At 45.6% G+C, this 22,201-nt stretch overlaps 26 non-coding genes across 26 annotated transcripts; 8 read left to right on the top strand and 18 right to left on the bottom strand.

Moving 5' to 3' along the window:
* Positions 1-889: 889 nt before the first annotated feature.
* trnas-cga (transfer RNA serine (anticodon CGA)) lies at positions 890-971 on the bottom strand. Its single transcript has one exon. It is a non-coding gene; the product is annotated as a tRNA-Ser (tRNA).
* A 119-nt stretch (positions 972-1,090) lies between these two features.
* trnae-cuc (transfer RNA glutamic acid (anticodon CUC)) lies at positions 1,091-1,162 on the top strand. Its single transcript has one exon. It is a non-coding gene; the product is annotated as a tRNA-Glu (tRNA).
* Positions 1,163-2,118: 956 nt separating this feature from the next.
* Positions 2,119-2,197, bottom strand: trnas-uga (transfer RNA serine (anticodon UGA)). Its single transcript has one exon. It is a non-coding gene; the product is annotated as a tRNA-Ser (tRNA).
* A 1,092-nt stretch (positions 2,198-3,289) lies between these two features.
* Positions 3,290-3,371, bottom strand: trnas-cga (transfer RNA serine (anticodon CGA)). Its single transcript has one exon. It is a non-coding gene; the product is annotated as a tRNA-Ser (tRNA).
* Positions 3,372-3,490: 119 nt separating this feature from the next.
* On the top strand, positions 3,491-3,562 carry trnae-cuc (transfer RNA glutamic acid (anticodon CUC)). Its single transcript has one exon. It is a non-coding gene; the product is annotated as a tRNA-Glu (tRNA).
* A 956-nt stretch (positions 3,563-4,518) lies between these two features.
* On the bottom strand, positions 4,519-4,600 carry trnas-uga (transfer RNA serine (anticodon UGA)). The gene has a single exon. It is a non-coding gene; the product is annotated as a tRNA-Ser (tRNA).
* Positions 4,601-5,689: 1,089 nt separating this feature from the next.
* Positions 5,690-5,771, bottom strand: trnas-cga (transfer RNA serine (anticodon CGA)). The gene has a single exon. It is a non-coding gene; the product is annotated as a tRNA-Ser (tRNA).
* A 119-nt stretch (positions 5,772-5,890) lies between these two features.
* trnae-cuc (transfer RNA glutamic acid (anticodon CUC)) lies at positions 5,891-5,962 on the top strand. The gene has a single exon. It is a non-coding gene; the product is annotated as a tRNA-Glu (tRNA).
* Positions 5,963-7,068: 1,106 nt separating this feature from the next.
* trnas-uga (transfer RNA serine (anticodon UGA)) lies at positions 7,069-7,150 on the bottom strand. Its single transcript has one exon. It is a non-coding gene; the product is annotated as a tRNA-Ser (tRNA).
* A 534-nt stretch (positions 7,151-7,684) lies between these two features.
* On the top strand, positions 7,685-7,756 carry trnae-cuc (transfer RNA glutamic acid (anticodon CUC)). Its single transcript has one exon. It is a non-coding gene; the product is annotated as a tRNA-Glu (tRNA).
* A 484-nt stretch (positions 7,757-8,240) lies between these two features.
* Positions 8,241-8,322, bottom strand: trnas-cga (transfer RNA serine (anticodon CGA)). The gene has a single exon. It is a non-coding gene; the product is annotated as a tRNA-Ser (tRNA).
* A 119-nt stretch (positions 8,323-8,441) lies between these two features.
* On the top strand, positions 8,442-8,513 carry trnae-cuc (transfer RNA glutamic acid (anticodon CUC)). The gene has a single exon. It is a non-coding gene; the product is annotated as a tRNA-Glu (tRNA).
* Positions 8,514-8,997: 484 nt separating this feature from the next.
* Positions 8,998-9,079, bottom strand: trnas-cga (transfer RNA serine (anticodon CGA)). Its single transcript has one exon. It is a non-coding gene; the product is annotated as a tRNA-Ser (tRNA).
* A 2,029-nt stretch (positions 9,080-11,108) lies between these two features.
* On the bottom strand, positions 11,109-11,190 carry trnas-uga (transfer RNA serine (anticodon UGA)). Its single transcript has one exon. It is a non-coding gene; the product is annotated as a tRNA-Ser (tRNA).
* A 1,089-nt stretch (positions 11,191-12,279) lies between these two features.
* On the bottom strand, positions 12,280-12,361 carry trnas-cga (transfer RNA serine (anticodon CGA)). Its single transcript has one exon. It is a non-coding gene; the product is annotated as a tRNA-Ser (tRNA).
* Positions 12,362-13,499: 1,138 nt separating this feature from the next.
* trnas-uga (transfer RNA serine (anticodon UGA)) lies at positions 13,500-13,581 on the bottom strand. Its single transcript has one exon. It is a non-coding gene; the product is annotated as a tRNA-Ser (tRNA).
* Positions 13,582-14,669: 1,088 nt separating this feature from the next.
* trnas-cga (transfer RNA serine (anticodon CGA)) lies at positions 14,670-14,751 on the bottom strand. The gene has a single exon. It is a non-coding gene; the product is annotated as a tRNA-Ser (tRNA).
* Positions 14,752-16,048: 1,297 nt separating this feature from the next.
* trnas-uga (transfer RNA serine (anticodon UGA)) lies at positions 16,049-16,130 on the bottom strand. The gene has a single exon. It is a non-coding gene; the product is annotated as a tRNA-Ser (tRNA).
* A 1,076-nt stretch (positions 16,131-17,206) lies between these two features.
* trnas-cga (transfer RNA serine (anticodon CGA)) lies at positions 17,207-17,288 on the bottom strand. Its single transcript has one exon. It is a non-coding gene; the product is annotated as a tRNA-Ser (tRNA).
* Positions 17,289-17,407: 119 nt separating this feature from the next.
* On the top strand, positions 17,408-17,479 carry trnae-uuc (transfer RNA glutamic acid (anticodon UUC)). The gene has a single exon. It is a non-coding gene; the product is annotated as a tRNA-Glu (tRNA).
* A 1,106-nt stretch (positions 17,480-18,585) lies between these two features.
* trnas-uga (transfer RNA serine (anticodon UGA)) lies at positions 18,586-18,667 on the bottom strand. The gene has a single exon. It is a non-coding gene; the product is annotated as a tRNA-Ser (tRNA).
* A 533-nt stretch (positions 18,668-19,200) lies between these two features.
* trnae-cuc (transfer RNA glutamic acid (anticodon CUC)) lies at positions 19,201-19,272 on the top strand. The gene has a single exon. It is a non-coding gene; the product is annotated as a tRNA-Glu (tRNA).
* A 484-nt stretch (positions 19,273-19,756) lies between these two features.
* trnas-cga (transfer RNA serine (anticodon CGA)) lies at positions 19,757-19,838 on the bottom strand. The gene has a single exon. It is a non-coding gene; the product is annotated as a tRNA-Ser (tRNA).
* A 119-nt stretch (positions 19,839-19,957) lies between these two features.
* On the top strand, positions 19,958-20,029 carry trnae-cuc (transfer RNA glutamic acid (anticodon CUC)). Its single transcript has one exon. It is a non-coding gene; the product is annotated as a tRNA-Glu (tRNA).
* A 483-nt stretch (positions 20,030-20,512) lies between these two features.
* On the bottom strand, positions 20,513-20,594 carry trnas-cga (transfer RNA serine (anticodon CGA)). The gene has a single exon. It is a non-coding gene; the product is annotated as a tRNA-Ser (tRNA).
* A 1,288-nt stretch (positions 20,595-21,882) lies between these two features.
* On the bottom strand, positions 21,883-21,964 carry trnas-uga (transfer RNA serine (anticodon UGA)). Its single transcript has one exon. It is a non-coding gene; the product is annotated as a tRNA-Ser (tRNA).
* Between the last annotated feature and the right edge of the window lie 237 nt (positions 21,965-22,201).

Genomic DNA, 22,201 nt, shown 5'->3' with positions numbered 1-22,201 from the left:
ATAATTATTAGGAATTATTACTGAAGTTGCTGTTGCACTGAAAATGGAATTCAAATGAGATAACGGACTTTTTTTATAGAGAGGCCAATGAATTTGACAACAATATTTAACCTTTCAAAAGTGCAATCGTTGTATTATACATTTTGTGAATACCAAAGTTGGACCTGAGACCCCCTATACTGTAGCTGCTAGGAGTCTCGCTCAGGGAATGCTGACCGGCAGCAAGCCTCTGCTGCTTTCCAATGCGAAATAACGAGGTGTAACGACCAAATTTGTGCGAGCCTGACTACTGGGTTATATAGTTTTCATTCTCGTTCTTTCTCCTCTTAACTCTTCCTGATGGTCTAGTGGCTAGGATTCGGCGCTCTCACCGCCGCGGCCAGGATTCGATTCCCGGTAAGGGAAGTTGCTCATTTTGATGCTCTCCAATAACAATCTCCTGCAACTATTTCCTTGTGCTTTTAGATCTCCATCACATCATTCCACACTTTGACACACTTCAGTTGGGCTGATAAGTACAAATTCTATATGAACTGAAGATGAATAAATACACCTCTCTCAATGTTGAAAGATGTATAGAAGGGGGCCCGCTTTTGTTGCTCCCCATCACATTTTAAAGAACAACTACAGTTGCCAATGTAGCAGCTGGTATAAAAACGGAGGATCCCAACTTGCATACAGACCCGGCTGATGGATTGACAGTTTTGAGGGGTTTTGCTGTAATTCCTTCGACTAAACCTCCAAGTCATGGGAAATGATTTAGAAGGCCTACTTGGACAATGCATTGGCTAGGAATTCAGGAGCGTTGGGAATGTCTGCATGGGTTATCTCCCTGGAGAAACCCATTATCACTGGAACACTGGGAAGAAAGGGCCAAAAGGGAGGGATACGTAGCTGGCAGGATTCCAACCTGCGCGGGGAAACCCCAATGGATTTCGAGTCCATCGCCTTGACCACTCGGCCACAACTACTCAAAGACTCAAGCCGGGCTGCTTTCCAATGCGAAATAACGAGGTGTAACGACCAAACTTGTGGGAGCCTGACTACTGGGTTATATTGTTTTCATTCTCGTTCTTTCTCCTCTTGACTCTCCCTGATGGTCTAGTGGCTAGGATTCGGCGCTCTCACCGCCGCGGCCCGGGTTCGATTCCCGGTCAGGGAATTTGCTCATTTTGATGCTCTCCAATAACAATCTCCTGCAACTGTTTCCTCGTTCTTTCAGATTTCCTTGACATCATTCCTCACTTTGACACGCTTCAGTTGGGCTGATGAGTACAAATTCTATATGTACTGAACATGAATAAATACACCTCTCTCAATTTTGAAACATGTGTGGAAGGGGGGCCACTTTTGTTGCTCTGTAATTCACTAGCTAAACCTCCAAGTCATGGGAAATGATTTAGACGGCCTACTTGGACAATGCATTGCCTAGGAATCTTACAGAGGGGTCGTGGGCTATGCAAGCAGCTCTGCACCCATATATACCCCAGACACTTTGAAGCTACGTCTTCAAATGTCAGCTCCTTCCAGAGACATTACTGCATTTACCGGCGTCCTCGTGGCTTGGAGTGTTTACATTTCTCCCACATCTGAATCCACAAAGCCATATTGTTATTGTTCATCCCCAAACTCTGCCATTTGACCCCATACTTTCAGACCATGCGCTACGTGAATGCCTGTGTGTAACACCTCCCCTTAGGAAGCAAATCCCACCTTCCACTTGAACAATGGGAAAAAAGGGTCAAAGTTAAGGCTTACGTAGTAACAGGATGTGAACCTGCGCTGGTGAACTTTTGGCCTCTAGAAAGCACGCGCCAAGTTTTTTACATGGCATCAGTCAAAAGAGACTGCGACATAAGGAGCAGGTCAACCGCTCGTTTGGATCACAACAGGAGCCAAAATTGTCATCAATCTATATTTACTTAGCTGTTGCACAGAAAACTCAAATAATACGAGATCAATAGTCACAGGCCTTGCTGCTAAAGTCCATCAGGAACATTATTTGTTTTTGCCGCTTAATTCAGCTCAGGTGCGTTGGAAATGTCTGCACGTGTTATCTCCCTGGAGAAACCCATTATCACTGGAACACTGGGAAGAAAGGGCCAAAAGGGAGGCGTACGTTGCTGACAGGATTCGAACCTGCGCGGGGAAACCCCAATGGATTTCAAGTCCATCGCCTTGACCACTCGGCCACAACTACTCAAAGATTGGAGGTGGGCTGCTTTCCTGGGATGACTGAACTTTGACAGCGTAAATCACACATCGGCCACAATGTCAGGGAGCGTCAAGGAAGCTCCACATTAGAAATCTTGACCTAAACAGAGGGTAGACTTATTTACAGAACATGGGTCGAAACAAAAGGAGCTGTCAACCATTTTTTTTTCATTTACAGGAGGCGCAATAATTATTAGGAATTATTACTGAAGTTGCTGTTGCACTGAAAATGGAATTCAAATGAGATAACGGACTTTTTTTATAGAGAGGCCAATGAATTTGACAACAATATTTAACCTTTCAAAAGTGCAATCGTTGTATTATACATTTTGTGAATACCAAAGTTGGACCTGAGACCCCCTATACTGTAGCTGCTAGGAGTCTCGCTCAGGGAATGCTGACCGGCAGCAAGCCTCTGCTGCTTTCCAATGCGAAATAACGAGGTGTAACGACCAAATTTGTGCGAGCCTGACTACTGGGTTATATAGTTTTCATTCTCGTTCTTTCTCCTCTTAACTCTTCCTGATGGTCTAGTGGCTAGGATTCGGCGCTCTCACCGCCGCGGCCAGGATTCGATTCCCGGTAAGGGAAGTTGCTCATTTTGATGCTCTCCAATAACAATCTCCTGCAACTATTTCCTTGTGCTTTTAGATCTCCATCACATCATTCCACACTTTGACACACTTCAGTTGGGCTGATAAGTACAAATTCTATATGAACTGAAGATGAATAAATACACCTCTCTCAATGTTGAAAGATGTATAGAAGGGGGCCCGCTTTTGTTGCTCCCCATCACATTTTAAAGAACAACTACAGTTGCCAATGTAGCAGCTGGTATAAAAACGGAGGATCCCAACTTGCATACAGACCCGGCTGATGGATTGACAGTTTTGAGGGGTTTTGCTGTAATTCCTTCGACTAAACCTCCAAGTCATGGGAAATGATTTAGAAGGCCTACTTGGACAATGCATTGGCTAGGAATTCAGGAGCGTTGGGAATGTCTGCATGGGTTATCTCCCTGGAGAAACCCATTATCACTGGAACACTGGGAAGAAAGGGCCAAAAGGGAGGGATACGTAGCTGGCAGGATTCCAACCTGCGCGGGGAAACCCCAATGGATTTCGAGTCCATCGCCTTGACCACTCGGCCACAACTACTCAAAGACTCAAGCCGGGCTGCTTTCCAATGCGAAATAACGAGGTGTAACGACCAAACTTGTGGGAGCCTGACTACTGGGTTATATTGTTTTCATTCTCGTTCTTTCTCCTCTTGACTCTCCCTGATGGTCTAGTGGCTAGGATTCGGCGCTCTCACCGCCGCGGCCCGGGTTCGATTCCCGGTCAGGGAATTTGCTCATTTTGATGCTCTCCAATAACAATCTCCTGCAACTGTTTCCTCGTTCTTTCAGATTTCCTTGACATCATTCCTCACTTTGACACGCTTCAGTTGGGCTGATGAGTACAAATTCTATATGTACTGAACATGAATAAATACACCTCTCTCAATTTTGAAACATGTGTGGAAGGGGGGCCACTTTTGTTGCTCTGTAATTCACTAGCTAAACCTCCAAGTCATGGGAAATGATTTAGACGGCCTACTTGGACAATGCATTGCCTAGGAATCTTACAGAGGGGTCGTGGGCTATGCAAGCAGCTCTGCACCCATATATACCCCAGACACTTTGAAGCTACGTCTTCAAATGTCAGCTCCTTCCAGAGACATTACTGCATTTACCGGCGTCCTCGTGGCTTGGAGTGTTTACATTTCTCCCACATCTGAATCCACAAAGCCATATTGTTATTGTTCATCCCCAAACTCTGCCATTTGACCCCATACTTTCAGACCATGCGCTACGTGAATGCCTGTGTGTAACACCTCCCCTTAGGAAGCAAATCCCACCTTCCACTTGAACAATGGGAAAAAAGGGTCAAAGTTAAGGCTTACGTAGTAACAGGATGTGAACCTGCGCTGGTGAACTTTTGGCCTCTAGAAAGCACGCGCCAAGTTTTTTACATGGCATCAGTCAAAAGAGACTGCGACATAAGGAGCAGGTCAACCGCTCGTTTGGATCACAACAGGAGCCAAAATTGTCATCAATCTATATTTACTTAGCTGTTGCACAGAAAACTCAAATAATACGAGATCAATAGTCACAGGCCTTGCTGCTAAAGTCCATCAGGAACATTATTTGTTTTTGCCGCTTAATTCAGCTCAGGTGCGTTGGAAATGTCTGCACGTGTTATCTCCCTGGAGAAACCCATTATCACTGGAACACTGGGAAGAAAGGGCCAAAAGGGAGGCGTACGTAGCTGACAGGATTCGAACCTGCGCGGGGAAACCCCAATGGATTTCAAGTCCATCGCCTTGACCACTCGGCCACAACTACTCAAAGATTGGAGGTGGGCTGCTTTCCTGGGATGACTGAACTTTGACAGCGTAAATCACACATCGGCCACAATGTCAGGGAGCGTCAAGGAAGCTCCACATTAGAAATCTTGACCTAAACAGAGGGTAGACTTATTTACAGAACATGGGTCGAAACAAAAGGAGCTGTCAACCATTTTTTTTTCATTTACAGGAGGCGCAATAATTATTAGGAATTATTACTGAAGTTGCTGTTGCACTGAAAATGGAATTCAAATGAGATAACGGACTTGTTTTATAGAGAGGCCAATGAATTTGACAACAATATTTAACCTTTCAAAAGTGCAATCGTTGTATTATACATTTTGTGAATACCAAAGTTGGACCTGAGACCCCCTATACTGTAGCGGCTAGGAGTCTCGCTCAGGGAATGCTGACCGGCAGCAAGCCTCTGCTGCTTTCCAATGCGAAATAACGAGGTGTAACGACCAAATTTGTGGGAGCCTGACTACTGGGTTATATAGTTTTCATTCTCGTTCTTTCTCCTCTTAACTCTTCCTGATGGTCTAGTGGCTAGGATTCGGCGCTCTCACCGCCGCGGCCAGGATTCGATTCCCGGTCAGGGAAGTTGCTCATTTTGATGCTCTCCAATAACAATCTCCTGCAACTATTTCCTTGTGCTTTTAGATCTCCATCACATCATTCCACACTTTGACACACTTCAGTTGGGCTGATAAGTACAAATTCTATATGAACTGAAGATGAATAAATACACCTCTCTCAATGTTGAAAGATGTATAGAAGGGGGCCCGCTTTTGTTGCTCCCCATCACATTTTAAAGAACAACTACAGTTGCCAATGTAGCAGCTGCTATAAAAACGGAGGATCCCAACTTGCATACAGACCCGGCTGATGGATTGACAGTTTTGAGGGGTTTTGCTGTAATTCCTTCGACTAAACCTCCAAGTCATGGGAAATGATTTAGAAGGCCTACTTGGACAATGCATTGGCTAGGAATTCAGGAGCGTTGGGAATGTCTGCATGGGTTATCTCCCTGGAGAAACCCATTATCACTGGAACACTGGGAAGAAAGGGCCAAAAGGGAGGGATACGTAGCTGGCAGGATTCCAACCTGCGCGGGGAAACCCCAATGGATTTCGAGTCCATCGCCTTGACCACTCGGCCACAACTACTCAAAGACTCAAGCCGGGCTGCTTTCCAATGCGAAATAACGAGGTGTAACGACCAAACTTGTGGGAGCCTGACTACTGGGTTATATTGTTTTCATTCTCGTTCTTTCTCCTCTTGACTCTCCCTGATGGTCTAGTGGCTAGGATTCGGCGCTCTCACCGCCGCGGCCCGGGTTCGATTCCTGGTCAGGGAATTTGCTCATTTTGATGCTCTCCAATAACAATCTCCTGCAACTGTTTCCTCGTTCTTTCAGATTTCCTTGACATCATTCCTCACTTTGACACGCTTCAGTTGGGCTGATGAGTACAAATTCTATATGTACTGAACATGAATAAATACACCTCTCTCAATTTTGAAACATGTGTGGAAGGGGGGCCACTTTTGTTGCTCTGTAATTCACTAGCTAAACCTCCAAGTCATGGGAAATGATTTAGACGGCCTACTTGGACAATGCATTGCCTAGGAATCTTACAGAGGGGTCGTGGGCTATGCAAGCAGCTCTGCACCCATATATACCCCAGACACTTTGAAGCTACGTCTTCAAATGTCAGCTCCTTCCAGAGACATTACTGCATTTACCGGCGTCCTCGTGGCTTGGAGTGTTTACATTTCTCCCACATCTGAATCCACAAAGCCATATTGTTATTGTTCATCCCCAAACTCTGCCATTTGACCCCATACTTTCAGACCATGCGCTACGTGAATGCCTGTGTGTAACACCTCCCCTTAGGAAGCAAATCCCACCTTCCACTTGAACAATGGGAAAAAAGGGTCAAAGTTAAGGCTTACGTAGTAACAGGATGTGAACCTGCGCTGGTAATCTCCAGTGCACGTCGAGTCTATGGGGTTGAGCACGGGGACCAAACTGCATCCAACGGGAACATAGGATGCTGTCCCGGAACAGTTGGACGTTGACATATGAAGCCTCTAAGCGGGGATGACGTCAAGCACCGTCAAAGACAGTCCACATGTGAACTCTTGGCCGAAAGAATGCGCCAAGTTTTTTACATGGCATCAGTCAAAAGAGACTGCGACATAAGGAGCAGGTCAACCGCTCGTTTGGATCGCAACAGGAGCCAAAATTGTCATCAATCTATATTCACTTAGCTGTTGCACAGAAAACTCAAATAATACGAGATCAATAGTCACAGGCCTTGCTGCTAAAGTCCATCAGGAACATTATTTGTTTTTGCTGCTTAATTCAGCTCAGGTGCGTTGGAAATGTCTGCACTTGTTATCTCCCTGGAGAAACCCATTATCACTGGAACACTGGGAAGAAAGGGCCAAAAGGGAGGCGTACGTAGCTGACAGGATTCGAACCTGCGCGGGGAAACCCCAATAGATTTCAAGTCCATCGCCTTGACCACTCGGCCACAACTACTCAAAGATTGGAGGTGGGCTGCTTTCCTGGGATGACTGAACTTTGACAGCGTAAATCACACATCGGCCACAATGTCAGGGATCGTCAAGGAAGCTCCACATTAGAAATCTTGACCTAAACAGAGGGTAGACTTATTTACAGAACATGGGTCGAAACAAAAGGAGCTGTCAACCATTTTTTTTTTCATTTACAGGAAGCGCAATAATTATTAGGAATTATTACTAAAGTTGCTGTTGCACTGAAAATGGAATTCAAATGAGATAACGGACTTGTTTTATAGAGAGGCCAATGAATTTGACAACAATATTTAACCTTTCAAAAGTGCAATCGTTGTATTATACATCTTGTGAATACCAAAGTTGGACCTGAGACCCCCTATACTGTAGCGGCTAGGAGTCTCGCTCAGGAAATGCTGACAGGCAGCAAGCCTCTGCTGCTTTCCAATGCGAAATAACGAGGTGTAACGACCAAATTTGTGGGAGCCTGACTACTGGGTTATATAGTTTTCATTCTCGCTCCTTCCAGTCTTGACTCTCCCTGATGGTCTAGTGGCTAGGACTCGGCGCTCTCACCGCCGCGGCCCGGGTTCGATTCCCGGTCTGGGAATTAGATCACATTGATGCTCTCCAATAACAATCTCCTGCAACTGTTTCCTTGTGCTTTTAGATCTCCATCACATCATTCCACACTTTGACACACTTCAGTTTGGCTGATAAGTACAAATTCTATATGAACTGAAGATGAATAAATACACCTCTCTCAATGTTGAAAGATGTATAGAAGGGGGCCCGCTTTTCTTGCTCCCCATCACATTTTAAAGAACAACGTACAGTTGCCAATGTAGCAGCTGGTATAAAAACGGAGGATCCCAACTTGCATACAGACCCGGCTGATGGATTGACAGTTTTGAGGGGTTTTGCTGTAATTCATTGACTAAACCTCCAAGTCATGGGAAATGATTTAGAAGGCCTACTTGGACAATGCATTGGCTAGGAATTCAGGAGCGTTGGGAATGTCTGCATGCGTTATATCCCTGGAGAAACCCATTATCACTGGAACACTGGGAAGAAAGGGCCAAAAGGGAGGGATACGTAGCTGGCAGGATTCCAACATGCGCGGGGAAACCCCAATGGATTTCGAGTCCATCGCCTTGACCACTCGGCCACAACTACTCAAAGACTCAAGCCGGGCTGCTTTCCAATGCGAAATAACGAGGTGTAACGACCAAACTTGTGGGAGCCTGACTACTGGGTTATATTGTTTTCATTCTCGTTGTTTCTCCTCTTGACTCTCCCTGATGGTCTAGTGGCTAGGATTCGGCGCTCTCACCGCCGCGGCCCGGGTTCGATTCTCGGTCAGGGAATTAGATCACATTGATGCTCTCCAATAACAATCTCCTGCAACTGTTTCCTTGTGCTTTTAGATCTCCATCACATCATTCCACACTTTGACACATTTCAGTTGGGCTGATAAGTACAAATTCTATATGAACTGAAGATGAATAAATACACCTCTCTCAATGTTGAAAGATGTATAGAAGGGGGCCCGCTTTTGTTGCTCCCCATCACATTTTAAAGAACAACGTACAGTTGCCAATGTAGCAGCTGGTATAAAAACGGAGGATCCCAACTTGCATACAGACCCGGCTGATGGATTTACAGTTTTGAGGGGTTTTGCTGTAATTCATTGACTAAACCTCCAAGTCATGGGAAATGATTTAGAAGGCCTACTTGGACAATGCATTGGCTAGGAATTCAGGAGCGTTGGGAATGTCTGCATGCGTTATCTCCCTGGAGAAACCCATTATCACTGGAACACTGGGAAGAAAGGGCCAAAAGGGAGGGATACGTAGCTGGCAGGATTCAAACCTGCGCGGGGAAACCCCAATGGATTTCGAGTCCATCGCCTTGACCACTCGGCCACAACTACTCAAAGACTCAAGCCGGGCTGCTTTCCAATGCGAAATAACGAGGTGTAACGACCAAACTTGTGGGAGCCTGACTACTGGGTTATATTGTTTTCATTCTCGTTCTTTCTCCTCTTGACTCTCCCTGATGGTCTAGTGGCTAGGATTCGGCGCTCTCACCGCCGCGGCCCAGGTCGATTCCCGGTCAGGGAATTTGCTGATTTTGATGCCCTCCAATAACAATCTCCTGCAACTGTTTCCTCGTTCTTTTAGATTTCCTTGACATCATTCCTCACTTTGACACGCTTCAGTTGGGCTGATGAGTACAAATTCTATATGTGCTGAACATGAATAAATTCACCTCTCTCAATTTTGAAACATGTGTGGAAGGGGGGCCACTTTTGTTGCTCTGTAATTCACTGGCTAAACCTCCAAGTCATGGGAAATGATTTAGACGGCCTACTTGGACAATGCATTGCCTAGGAATCTTACAGAGGGGTCGTGGGCTATGCAAGCAGCTCTGCACCCATATATACCCCCGACACTTTGAAGCTACGTCTTCAAATGTCAGCTCCTTCCAGAGACATTACTGCATATACCGGCGTCCTCGTGGCTTGGAGTGTTTACATTTCTCCCACATCTGAATCCACAAAGCCATATTGTTATTGTTCATCCCCAAACTCTGCCATTTGACCCCATACTTTCAGACCATGCGCTACGTGAATGCCTGTGTGTAACACCTCCCCTTAGGAAGCAAATCCCACCTTCCACTTGAACAATGGGAAAAAAGGGTCAAAGTTAAGGCTTACGTAGTAACAGGATGTGAACCTGCGCTGGTAATCTCCAGTGCACGTCGAGTCTATGGGGTTGAGCACGGGGACCAAACTGCATCCAACGGGAACATAGGATGCTGTCCCGGAACAGTTGGACTTTGACATATGAAGCCTCTAAGCGGGGATGACGTCAAGCACCGTCAAAGACAGTCCACATGTGAACTCTTGGCCGAAAGAATGCGCCAAGTTTTTAACATGGCATCAGTCAAAAGAGACTGCGACATAAGGAGCAGGTCAACCGCTCGTTTGGATCACAACAGGAGCCAAAATTGTCATCAATCTATATTTACTTAGCTGTTGCACAGAAAACTCAAATAATACGACATCAATAGTCACAGGCCTTGCTGCTAAAGTCCATCAGGAACATTATTTGTTTTGTTTAAGGAAGCTCCACATTAGAAATCTTGACCTAAACAGAGGGTAGACTTATTTACAGAATATGGATCGAAACAAAAGGAGCTGTCAACCATTTTTTTTTTCATTTGCACCGAAAATGTAATTCAAATGAGATAACGGACTTGTTTTATAGAGAGGCCAATGAATTTGACAACAATATTTAACCTTTCAAAAGTGTAATCGTTGTATTATACATTTTGTGAATACCAAAGTTGGACCTGAGACCCCCTATACTGTAGCTGCTAGGAGTCTCGCTCAGGGAATGCTGACCGGCAGCAAGCCTCTGCTGCTTTCCAATGCGAAATAACGAGGTGTAACGACCAAATTTGTGGGAGCCTGACTACTGGGTTATATAGTTTTCATTCTCGCTCCTTCCCGTCTTGACTCTCCCTGATGGTCTAGTGGCTAGGATTCGGTGCTCTTATCGCCGCGGCCCGGGTTCGATTCCCGGTCAGGGAATTAGATCACATTGATGCTCTCAAATAACAATCTCCTGCAACTGTTTCCTTGTGCTTTTAGATCTCCATCACATCATTCCACACTTTGACACACTTCAGTTGACTGCGACATAAGGAGCAGGTCAACCGCTCGTTTGGATCACAACAGGAGCCAAAATTGTCATCAATCTATATTTACTTAGCTGTTGCACAGAAAACTCAAATAATACAAGATCAATAGTCACAGGCCTTGCTGCTAAAGTCCATCAGGAACATTATTTGTTTTTGCCACTTAATTCAGCTCAGGTGCATTGGAAATGTCTGCACGTGTTATCTCCTTGGAGAAACCCATTATCACTGGAACACTGGGAAGAAAGGGAGGCATACGTAGCTGACAGGATTCGAACCTGCGCGGGGAAACCCCAATGGATTTCAAGTCCATCGCCTTGACCACTCGGCCACAACTACTCAAAGATTGGAGGTGGGCTGCTTTCCTGGGATGACTGAACTTTGACAGCGTAAATCACACATCGGCCACAATGTCAGGGAGCGTCAAGGAAGCTCCACATTAGAAATCTTGACCTAAACAGAGGGTAGACTTATTTACAGAACATGGGTCGAAACAAAAGGAGCTGTCAACCATTTTTTTTTCATTTACAGGAGGCGCAATAATTATTAGGAATTATTACTAAAGTTGCTGTTGCACTGAAAATGGAATTCAAATGAGATAACGGACTTGTTTTATAGAGAGGCCAATGAATTTGACAACAATATTTAACCTTTCAAAAGTGCAATCGTTGTATTATACATTTTGTGAATACCAAAGTTGGACCTGAGACCCCCTATACTGTAGCGGCTAGGAGTCTCGCTCAGGGAATGCTGACCGGCAGCAAGCCTCTGCTACTTTCAAATGCGAAATAACGAGGTGTAACGACCAAATTTGTGGGAGCCTGACTACTGGGTTATATAGTTTTCATTCTCGCTCCTTCCCGTCTTGACTCTCCCTGATGGTCTAGTGGCTAGGATTCGGCGCTCTCACCGCCGCGGCCTGGGTTCCATTCCCGGTCAGGGAATTAGATCACATTGATGCTCTCCAATAACAATCTCCTGCAACTGTTTCCTTGTGCTTTTAGATCTCCATCACATCATTCCACACTTTGACACATTTCAGTTGGGCTGATAAGTACAAATTCTATATGAACTGAAGATGAATAAATACACCTCTCTCAATGTTGAAAGATGTATAGAAGGGGGCCCGCTTTTGTTGATCCCCATCACATTTTAAAGAACAACGTACAGTTGCCAATGTAGCAGCTGGTATAAAAACGGAGGATCCCAACTTGCATACAGACCCGGCTGATGGATTGACAGTTTTGAGGGGTTTTGCTGTAATTCATTGACTAAACCTCCAAGTCATGGGAAATGATTTAGAAGGCCTACTTAGACAATGCATTGGCTAGGAATTTAGGAGCGTTGGGAATGTCTGCATGCGTTATCTCCCTGGAGAAACCCATTATCACTGGAACACTGGGAAGAAAGGGCCAAAAGGGAGGGATACGTAGTTGGCAGGATTCCAACCTGCGCGGGGAAACCCCAATGGATTTCGAGTCCATCGCCTTGACCACTCGGCCACAACTACTCAAAGACTCAAGCCGGGCTGCTTTCCAATGCGAACTAACGAGGTGTAACGACCAAACTTGTGGGAGCCTGACTACTGGGTTATATTGTTTTCATTCTCGTTCTTTCTCCTCTTGACTCTCCCTGATGGTCTAGTGGCTAGGATTCGGCGCTCTCACCGCCGCAGCCCGGGTTCGATTCCTGGTCAGGGAATTAGATCACATTGATGCTCTCCAATAACAATCTCCTGCAACTGTTTCCTCGTTCTTTTAGATTTCCTTGACATCATTCCTCACTTTGACACGCTTCAGTTGGGCTGATGAGTACAAATTCTATATGTGCTGAACATGAATAAATATACCTCTCTCCATTTTGAAACATGTGTGGAAGGGGGGCCACTTTTGTTGCTCTGTAATTCACTGGCTAAACCTCCAAGTCATGGGAAATGATTTAGACGGCGTACTTGGACAATGCATTGCCTAGGAATCCCACAGAGGGGTCGTGGGCTATGCAAGCAGCTCTGCACCCATATATACCCCCGACACTTTGAAGCTACGTCTTCAAATGTCAGCTCCTTCCAGAGACATTACTGCATTTACCGGCGTCCTCGTGGCTTGGAGTGTTTACATTTCTCCCACATCTGAATCCACAAAGCCATATTGTTATTGTTCATCCCCAAACTCTGCCATTTGACCCCATACTTTCAGACCATGCGCTACGTGAATGCCTGTGTGTAACACCTCCCCTTAGGAAGCAAATCCCACCTTCCACTTGAACAATGGGAAAAAAGGGTCAAAGTTAAGGCTTACGTAGTAACAGGATGTGAACCTGCGCTGGTGAACTCTTGGCCTCTAGAAAGCACGCGCCAAGTTTTTTACATGGCATCAGTCAAAAGAGACTGCGACATAAGGAGCAGGTCAACCGCTCGTTTGGATCACAACAGGAGACAAAATTGTCATCAATCTATATTTACTTAGCTGTTGCACAGAAAACTCAAATAATACGAGATCAATAGTCACAGGCCTTGCTGCTAAAGTCCATCAGGAACATTATTTGTTTTTGCCGCTTAATTCAGCTCAGGTGCGTTGGAAATGTCTGCACGTGTTATCTCCCTGGAGAAACCCATTATCACTGGAACACTGGGAAGAAAGGGAGGCATACGTAGCTGACAGGATTCGAACCTGCGCGGGGATTTCCCAATGGATTTCAAGTCCATCGCCTTGACCACTCGGCCACAACTACTCAAAGATTTGAGGTGGGCTGCTTTCCTGGGATGACTGAACTTTGACAGCGTAAATCACACATCGGCCACAATGTCAGGGAGCGTCAAGGAAGCTCCACATTAGAAATCTTGACCTAAACAGAGGGTAGACTTATTTACAGAACATGGGTCGAAACAAAAGGAGCTGTCAACCATTTTTTTTTCATTTACAGGAGGCGCAATAATTATTAGGAATTATTACTAAAGTTGCTGTTGCAGTGAAAATGGAATTCAAATGAGATAACGGACTTGTTTTATAGAGAGGCCAATGAATTTGACAACAATATTTAACCTTTCAAAAGTGCAATCGTTGTATTATACATTTTGTGAATACCAAAGTTGGACCTGAGACCCCCTATACTGTAGCGGCTAGGAGTCTCGCTCAGGGAATGCTGACCGGCAGCAATCCTCTGCTGCTTTCAAATGCGAAATAACGAGGTGTAAGGACCAAATTTGTGGGAGCCTGACTACTGGGTTATATAGTTTTCATTCTCGCTCCTTCCCGTCTTGACTCTCCCTGATGGTCTAGTGGCTAGGATTCGGCGCTCTCACCGCCGCGGCAGGATTCGATTCCCGGTCAGGGAATTAGATCACATTGATGCTCTCCAATAACAATCTCCTGCAACTGTTTCCTTGTGCTTTTAGATCTCCATCACATCATTCCACACTTTGACACATTTCAGTTGGGCTGATAAGTACAAATTCTATATGAACTGAAGATGAATAAATACACCTCTCTCAATGTTGAAAGATGTATAGAAGGGGGCCCGCTTTTGTTGCTCCCCATCACATTTTAAAGAACAACGTACAGTTGCCAATGTAGCAGCTGGTATAAAAACGGAGGATCCCAACTTGCATACAGACCCGGCTGATGGATTGACAGTTTTGAGGGGTTTTGCTGTAATTCATTGACTAAACCTCCAAGTCATGGGAAATGATTTAGAAGGCCTACTTGGACAATGCATTGGCTAGGAATTCAGGAGCGTTGGGAATGTCTGCATGCGTTATCTCCCTGGAGAAACCCATTATCACTGGAACACTGGGAAGAAAGGGCCAAAAGGGAGGGATACGTAGCTGGCAGGATTCCAACCTGCGCGGGGAAACCCCAATGGATTTCGAGTCCATCGCCTTGACCACTCGGCCACAACTACTCAAAGACTCAAGCCGGGCTGCTTTCCAATGCGAACTAACGAGGTGTAACGACCAAACTTGTGGGAGCCTGACTACTGGGTTATATTGTTTTCATTCTCGTTCTTTCTCCTCTTGACTCTCCCTGATGGTCTAGTGGCTAGGATTCGGCGCTCTCACCGCCGCGGCCAGGATTCGATTCCCGGTCAGGGAAGTTGCTCATTTTGATGCTCTCCAATAACAATCTCCTGCAACTGTTTCCTCGTTCTTTTAGATTTCCTTGACATCATTCCTCACTTTGAAACGCTTCAGTTGGGCTGATGAGTACAAATTCTATATGTGCTGAACATGAATAAATACACCTCTCTCCATTTTGAAACATGTGTGGAAGGGGGGCCACTTTTGTTGCTCTGTAATTCACTGGCTAAACCTCCAAGTCATGGGAAATGATTTAGACGGCCTACTTGGACAATGCATTGCCTAGGAATCCCACAGAGGGGTCGTGGGCTATGCAAGCAGCTCTGCACCCATATATACCCCCGACACTTTGAAGCTACGTCTTCAAATGTCAGCTCCTTCCAGAGATATTACTGCATTTACCGGTGTCCTCGTGGCTTGGAGTGTTTACATTTCTCCCACATCTGAAACCACAAAGCCATATTGTTATTGTTCATCCCCAAACTCTGCCATTTGACCACATACTTTCAGACCATGCGCTACGTGAATGCGTGTGTGTAGCACCTCCCCTTAGGAAGTAAATCCCACCTTCCACTTGAACAATGGGAAAAAAGGGTCAAAGTTAAGGCTTACGTAGTAACAGGATGTGAACCTGCGCTGGTAATCTCCAGTGCACGTCGAGTCTATGGGGTTGAGCACGGGGACGAAACTGCTTCCAACGGGAACATAGGATGCTGTCCCGGAACTGTTGGACTTTGACATATGAAGCCTCTAAGCGGGGATGACGTCAAGCACCGTCAAAGACAGTCCACATGTGAACTCTTGGCCGAAAGAATGCGCCAAGTTTTTTACATGGCATCAGTCAAAAGAGACTGCGACATAAGGAGCAGGTCAACCGCTCGTTTGGATCACAACAGGAGCCAAAATTGTCATCAATCTATATTTACTTAGCTGTTGCACAGTAAACTCAAATAATACGAGATCAATAGTCACAGGCCTTGCTGCTAAAGTCCATCAGGAACATTATTTGTTTTTGCCGCTTAATTCAGCTCAGGTACCTTGGAAATGTCTGCACATGTTATCTCCCTGGAGAAACCCATTATCACTGGAACACTGGGAAGAAAGGGCCGAAAGGGAGGCATACGTAGCTGACAGGATTCGAACCTGCGCGGGGAAACCCCAATGGATTTCAAGTCCATCGCCTTGACCACTCGGCCACAACTACTCAAAGATTTGAGATGGGTTGCTTTCCTGGGATGACTGAACTTTGACAGCGCAAATCACACATCGGCCACAATGTCAGGGAGCGTCAAGGAAGCTCCACATTAGAAATCTTGACCTAAACAGAGGGTAGACTTATTTACAGAACATGGGTCGAAACAAAAGGAGCTGTCAACCATTTTTTTTTCATTTACAGGAGGCGCAATAATTATTAGGAAATATTACTAAAGTTGCTGTTGCAGTGAAAATGGAATTCAAATGTAATTATAGAGAGGCCAATGAATTTGACAACAATATTTAACCTTTCAAAAGTGCAATCGTTGTATTATACATTTTGTGAATACCAAAGTTGGACCTGAGACCCCCTATACTGTAGCGGCTAGGTGTCTCGCTCAGGGAATGCTGACCGGCAGCAAGCCTCTGCTGCTTTCAAATGCGAAATAACGAGGTGTAACGACCAAATTTGTGGGAGCCTGACTACTGGGTTATATAGTTTTCATTCTTGTTCTTTCTCGTCTTGACTCTCCCTGATGGTCTAGTGGCTAGGATTCGGCGCTCTCACCGCCGCGGCCAGGATTCGATTCCCGGTCAGGGAAGTTGCTCATTTTGATGCTCTCCAATAACAATCTCCTGCAACTGTTTCCTTGTGCTTTTAGATCTCCATCACATCATTCCACACTTTGACACTTTTCAGTTGGGCTGATAAGTACAAATTCTATATGAACTGAAGATGAATAAATACACCTCTCTCAATGTTGAAAGATGTATAGAAGGGGGCCCGCTTTTGTTGCTCCCCATCACATTTTAAAGAACAACGTACAGTTGCCAATGTAGCAGCTGGTATAAAAACGGAGGATCCCAACTTGCATACAGACCCGGCTGATGGATTGACAGTTTTGAGGGGTTTTGCTGTAATTCATTGACTAAACCTCCAAGTCATGGGAAACGATTTAGAAGGCCTACTTGGACAATGCATTGGCTAGGAATTCAGGAGCGTTGGGAATGTCTGCATGCATTATCTCCTTGGAGAAACCCATTATCACTGGAACACTGGGAAGAAAGGGCCAAAAGGGAGGCGTACGTAGCTGGCAGGATTCGAACCTGCGCGGGGAAACCCCAATGGATTTCGAGTCCATCGCCTTGACCACTCGGCCACAACTACTCAAAGACTCAAGCCGGGCTGCTTTCCAATGTGAAATAACGAGGTGTAACGACCAAATTTGTGGGAGCCTGACTACTGGGTTATATTGTTTTCATTCTCGTTCTTTCTCCTCTTGACTCTCCCTGATGGTCTAGTGGCTAGGATTCGGCGCTTTCACCGCCGCGGCCCGGGTTCGATTCCCGGTCAGGGAATTTGCTCATTTTGATGCCCTCCAATAACAATCTCCTGCAACTGTTTCCTCGTTCTTTTAGATTTCCTTGACATCATTCCTCACTTTGACACGCTTCAGTTGGGCTGATGAGTACAAATTCTATATGTACTGAACATGAATAAATTCACCTCTCTCAATTTTGAAACATGTGTGGAAGGGGGGCCACTTTTGTTGCTCTGTAATTCACTGGCTAAACCTCCAAGTCATGGGAAATGATTTAGACGGCCTACTTGGACAATGCATTGCCTAGGAATCCCACAGAGGGGTCGTGGGCTATGCAAGCAGCTCTGCACCCATATATACCCCCGACACTTTGAAGGTACGTCTTCAAATGTCAGCTCCTTCCAGAGACATTACTGCATTTACCGGCGTCCTCGTGGCTTGGAGTGTTTACATTTCTCCCACATCTGAATCCACAAAGCCATATTGTTATTGTTCATCCCCAAACTCTGCCATTTGACCCCATACTTTCAGACCATGCGCTACGTGAATGCCTGTGTGTAACACCTCCCCTTAGGAAGCAAATCCCACCTTCCACTTGAACAATGGGATAAAAGGGTCAAAGTTAAGGCTTACGTAGTAACAGGATGTGAACCTGCGCTGGTAATCTCCAGTGCACGTCGAGTCTATGGGGTTGAGCACGGGGACGAAACTGCATCCAACGGGAACATAGGATGCTGTCCCGGAACTGTTGGACTTTGACATATGAAGCCTCTAAGCGGGGATGACGTCAAGCACCGTCAAAGACAGTCCACATGTGAACTCTTGGCCGAAAGAATGCGCCAAGTTTTTTACATGGCATCAGTCAAAAGAGACTGCGACATAAGGAGCAGGTCAACCGCTCGTTTGGATCACAACAGGAGCCAAAATTGTCATCAATCTATATTTACTTAGCTGTTGCACAGAAAACTCAAATAATACGAGATCAATAGTCACAGGCCTTGCTGCTAAAGTCCATCAGGAACATTGTTTGTTTTTGCCGCTTAATTCAGCTCAGGTGCGTTGGAAATGTCTGCACGTGTTATCTCCCTGGAGAAACCCATTATCACTGGAACACTGGGAAGAAAGGGCCAAAAGGGAGGCGTACGTAGCTGACAGGATTCGAACCTACGCGGGGAAACCCCAATGGATTTCAAGTCCATCGCCTTGACCACTCGGCCACAACTACTCAAAGATTGGAGGTGGGCTGCTTTCCTGGGATGACTGAACTTTGACAGCGTAAATCACAAATCGGCCACAATGTCAGGGAGCGTCAAGGAAGCTCCACATTAGAAATCTTGACGTAAACAGAGGGTAGACTTATTTACAGAACATGGGTCGAAACAAAAGGAGCTGTCAACCATTTTTTTTTCATTTACAGGAGGCGCAATAATTATTAGGAATTATTACTAAAGTTGCTGTTGCACTGAAAATGGAATTCAAATGAGATAACGGACTTGTTTTATAGAGAGGCCAATGAATTTGACAACAATATTTAACCTTTCAAAAGTGCAATCGTTGTATTATACATTTTGTGAATACCAAAGTTGGACCTGAGACCCCCTATACTGTAGCGGCTAGGAGTCTCGCTCAGGGAATGCTGACCGGCAGCAAGCCTCTGCTGCTTTCAAATGCGAAATAACGAGGTGTAACGACCAAATTTGTGGGAGCCTGACTACTGGGTTATATAGTTTTCATTCTCGCTCCTTCCCGTCTTGACTCTCCCTGATGGTCTAGTGGCTAGGAATCGGCGCTCTCACCGCCGCGGCCCGGGTTCGATTCCCGGTCAGGGAATTAGATCACATTGATGCTCTCCAATAACAATCTCCTGCAACTGTTTCCTTGTGCTTTTAGATCTCCATCACATCATTCCACACTTTGACACACTTCAGTTGGGCTGATAAGTACAAATTCTATATGAACTGAAGATGAATAAATACACCTCTCTCAATGTTGAAAGATGTATAGAAGGGGGCCCGCTTTTGTTGCTCCCCATCACATTTTAAAGAACAACGTACAGTTGCCAATGTAGCAGCTGGTATAAAAACGGAGGATCCCAACTTGCATACAGACCCGGCTGATGGATTGACAGTTTTGAGGGGTTTTGCTGTAATTCATTGACTAAACCTCCAAGTCATGGGAAATGATTTAGAAGGCCTACTTGGACAATGCATTGGCTAGGAATTCAGGAGCGTTGGGAATGTCTGCATGCGTTATCTCCCTGGAGAAACCCATTATCACTGGAACACTGGGAAGAAAGGGCCAAAAGGGAGGGATACGTAGCTGGCAGGATTCCAACCTGCGCGGGGAAACCCCATTGGATTTCGAGTCCATCGCCTTGACCACTCGGCCACAACAACTCAAAGACTCAAGCCGGGCTGCTTTCCAATGCGAAATAACGAGGTGTAACGACCAAACTTGTGGGAGCCTGACTACTGGGTTATATTGTTTTCATTCTCGTTCTTTCTCCTCTTGACTCTCCCTGATGGTCTAGTGGCTAGGATTCGGCGCTCTCACCGCCGCGGCCCGGGTTCGATTCCCGGTCAGGGAATTAGATCACATTGATGCTCTCCAATAACAATCTCCTGCAACTGTTTCCTTGTGCTTTTAGATCTCCATCACATCATTCCACACTTTGACACACTTCAGATGGGCTGATAAGTACAAATTCTATATGAACTGAAGATGAATAAATACACCTCTCTCAATGTTGAAAGATGTATAGAAGGGGCCCGCTTTTGTTGCTCCCCATCACATTTTAAAGAACAACGTACAGTTGCCAATGTAGCAGCTGGTATAAAAACGGAGGATCCCAACTTGCATACAGACCCGGCTGATGGATTGACAGTTTTGAGGGGTTTTGCTGTAATTCATTGACTAAACCTCCAAGTCATGGGAAACGATTAAGAAGGCCTACTTGGACAATGCATTGGCTAGGAATTCAGGAGCGTTGGGAATGTCTGCATGCGTTATCTCCCTGGAGAAACCCATTATCACTGGAACACTGGGAAGAAAGGGCCAAAAGGGAGGGATACGTAGCTGGCAGGATTCCAACCTGCGCGGGGAAACCCCAATGGATTTCGAGTCCATCGCCTTGACCACTCGGCCACAACTACTCAAAGACTCAAGCCGGGCTGCTTTCCAATGCGAAATAACGAGGTGTAACGACCAAACTTGTGGGAGCCTGACTACTGGGTTATATTGTTTTCATTCTCGTTCTTTCTCCTCTTGACTCTCCCTGATGGTCTAGTGGGTAGGATTCGGCGCTCTCACCGCCCCGGCCCGGTTTCGATTCCCGGTCAGGGAATTTGCTCATTTTGATGCTCTCCAATAACAATCTCCTGCAACTGTTTCCTCGTTCTTTTAGATTTCCTTGACATCATTCCTCACTTTGACACGCTTCAGTTGGGCTGATGAGTACAAATTCTATATGTACTGAAGATGAATAAATACACCTCTCTCCATTTTGAAACATGTGTGGAAGGGGGGCCACTTTTGTTGCTCTGTAATTCACTGGCTAAACCTCCAAGTCATGGGAAATGATTTAGACGGCCTACTTGGACAATGCATTGCCTAGGAATCCCACAGAGGGGTCGTGGGCTATGCAAGCAGCTCTGCACCCATATATACCCCCGACACTTTGAAGCTACGTCTTCAAATGTCAGCTCCTTCCAGAGACATTACTGCATTTACCGGCGTCCTCGTGGCTTGGAGTGTTTACATTTCTCCCACATCTGAATCCACAAAGCCATATTGTTATTGTTCATCCCCAAACTCTGCCATTTGACCCCATACTTTCAGACCATGCGCTACGTGAATGCCTGTGTGTAACACCTCCCCTTAGGAAGCAAATCCCACCTTCCACTTGAACAATGGGAAAAAAGGGTCAAAGTTAAGGCTTACGTAGTAACAGGATGTGAACCTGCGCTGGTAATCTCCAGTGCACGTCGAGTCTATGGGGTTGAGCACGGGGACCAAACTGCATCCAACGGGAACATAGGATGCTGTCCCGGAACAGTTGGACGTTGACATATGAAGCCTCTAAGCGGGGATGACGTCAAGCACCGTCAAAGACAGTCCACATGTGAACTCTTGGCCGAAAGAATGCGCCAAGTTTTTAACATGGCATCAGTCAAAAGAGACTGCGACATAAGGAGCAGGTCAACCGCTCGTTTGGATCACAACAGGAGCCAAAATTGTCATCAATTTATATTTACTTAGCTGTTGCACAGAAAACTCAAATAATACGAGATCAATAGTCACAGGCCTTGCTGCTAAAGTCCATCAGGAACATTATTTGTTTTTGCCGCTTAATTCAGCTCAGGTGCGTTGGAAATGTCTGCACGTGTTATCTCCCTGGCGAAACCCATTATCACTGGAACACTGGGAAGAAAGGGAGGCATACGTAGCTGACAGGATTCGAACCTGCGCGGGGATTTCCCAATGGATTTCAAGTCCATCGCCTTGACCACTCGGCCACAACTACTCAAAGATTTGAGGTGGGCTGCTTTCCTGGGATGACTGAACTTTGACAGCGTAAATCACACATCGGCCACAATGTCAGGGAGCGTCAAGGAAGCTCCACATTAGAAATCTTGACCTAAACAGAGGGTAGACTTATTTACAGAACATGGGTCGAAACAAAAGGAGCTGTCAACCATTTTTTTTTCATTTACAGGAGGCGCAATAATTATTAGGAATTATTACTAAAGTTGCTGTTGCA

The sequence above is a fragment of the Channa argus genome, chromosome 21, assembly GCF_033026475.1.
Source record: "Channa argus isolate prfri chromosome 21, Channa argus male v1.0, whole genome shotgun sequence".
Classification (NCBI taxonomy): Eukaryota; Metazoa; Chordata; class Actinopteri; order Anabantiformes; family Channidae; genus Channa; species Channa argus.
The sequence above is the reverse complement of the archived record's forward strand: the minus strand, read 5'-3'. Positions and strand labels throughout refer to the sequence as shown.